Genomic DNA, 2,295 nt, shown 5'->3' on the forward strand with positions numbered 1-2,295 from the left:
AAAGGGCATGTTGGGATCGTAAAATTGTGAACGCCGGACATGCGCAATCGAGACCTAAACGCGTCGTCTGTTATATTTCCGGCCGAGTGATTTTTGCGATCTTTTTTCAGAGATTCAAGCAAAACGTTACGATTTTTTGTTAGGTTTTGATTTGAAAATGTCGTTACAAGGTCGCAAATTGTAACAACTAGTCGGTCGCAAATCGGGTTCTGGGGGGAGTCGGCCATGGGGGGTGATTTATATAGCAAAACTAATCCGTCAGCAAGAATGAGGTCTGAGAAGGGAGAGGGTCTCTGATGGGGGGGTCGTTCATCGGGAGTACCACTGTAGTCAACAGTAACACAGACCAGGGCGGGGTAAATATGATAGATATCAAGGTGATGCAAGACTCATTCCTGTGTCAATGGTTTATTAAACTGTCGAGTAAGGATGTGAATGGCACGTGGACATGGATACCAAGAGGAACTTTTCAATCTTTTGGAAGGAACTTAGCTTGTTTTAGTACTACTATAGGAACAAAAAAATTCAAAGGCTTTCATCAGATTAAGTCTGTTTTTTGGCAACGTGTTGCCTCGACATGGCTAGATTATAGTAAAACTCCATGGCATGGATCGTTAAAAATAACGTGTCTTTGGAATAATAGTGGTATAGTCTACCAGAATCAGGCTATTTATTATCAGAAATGGGCTCAGAAAGGGTTTACATATGTGAATGATGTGTTGCACAACAATGCTATTATGCCATTTGAAATGGTAAATGAAATTTTAGGGCCCTCGCCAAATCTCTATCTGGAATACTTGGTCGTTAGAGCCGCTGTCTCCAGATACTTGAGAAACAACCCAGAGTTTGTGACATCTGATATTAACGAACAACACTATTTAGCCTTTAACGGTACGAACCATATGACTGCAAACCTGATTAGGCAATTTATTGTAAAGACGAAGTATTCCACTCCCTGTTGTTTTATTTTGGAAAAATACATTTAATTTTGACGTCAATGAAACATGCTGGTCTATAGCAAAAAACGCAACAAAAGAATCAAGACTACGAGAATTGCACTGGAAAATTGTTCACAACATCTATCCCACAAACATTCTTCTACAAAAAATGGGACTGTCTGACAGTGAATATTGTCCATACTGCACACACGAAAGAGACTACATCGAACATTTTTTCTATGATTGTAGTAAAGTTAAGCCTTTATGGAAACACGTCGAAAACACTATACTAGATAAAACTGGTGTACGTGTTAAACTTAACGCAAAATCTGTACTACTTGGGGTTGTTTGTGTTGAAAATGCAGGCAACGTATGTCTAGATATCATTAACCATTTAGTTCTTATTGCTAAAATGTGCATTAGCAAATTTAGATATGGTACTCCCGTAAATTTAACACTCATGTTTGAAAATGAAATGAAACTTCGTGTTTCATAATAAAACATAAAAAGATAATAAAAAAGGAAAAAAAAAATATGTGGTGGTTTACATGATTATTTACACAGGTTGGAAGATTTTGTTTACTTCTGTAGACTTTGTATCTTCTTGTTGTGGCGATAAACCTCCATCTCCACATTGAAGCTGAATCTTGGTTTTCGAGCAGAGATGTTATTACTGAACTCTTCTCATCCTTTGTCTTTTGGGGTTTTCCATTATTGATGAAAAATGTCACTCCTGCTTATAATTATTATATATTGTACACATGGTCATGCATGATATTATTAGAGAATAATATACATGTACTTGTACTAAAAAAAAAATTAAAAAATAAAAAATTTAAAAAAAAAAAAAAAAAAAAAAAAAAAAGACTGTTGGGTGAAAATTAGGAAAGTCTAAGCATTTTTAGAACTAAAGGCCATGACAGACGGGCAACACAAAACAATGTTTTCGACAAAAACTCCAACTCAAAACGTTGGAAAAACACATGTTTTTAAAGCGGGGATGTCACACGCGAAACACACAGACTAGCACGCTTCCTGTTTTCACAGAAATATCGGTCAGTGTCAGCTTGACCCATTCCAGCTACTGCGCTGTGTGCGGTCAGTTTGTACACATGCATGCATGCAGCGCCCACTGAAACGGTCAGTGTCAGGTTGACCCGTCCAGTACAGCGTACTGCGCTTGTTCGGGTTTCGGGTTTGTAAACAACACGGCTGAAAGCGCCCACTGATATTAGTGACAAGTCAAACGTTACAGGCTCCATATAGCTCTAGTAAGGATTCAGGGCTCCAGTACTACCTTGAATCGGTACCGCCTCAGGGTCGGCCATTTTTTTCTCTCTTGTTGAGAGGTGTTTTC

The sequence above is a fragment of the Littorina saxatilis genome, linkage group LG16 (genome assembly GCF_037325665.1).
Source record: "Littorina saxatilis isolate snail1 linkage group LG16, US_GU_Lsax_2.0, whole genome shotgun sequence".
In the NCBI taxonomy this organism is placed as follows: Eukaryota; Metazoa; Mollusca; class Gastropoda; order Littorinimorpha; family Littorinidae; genus Littorina; species Littorina saxatilis.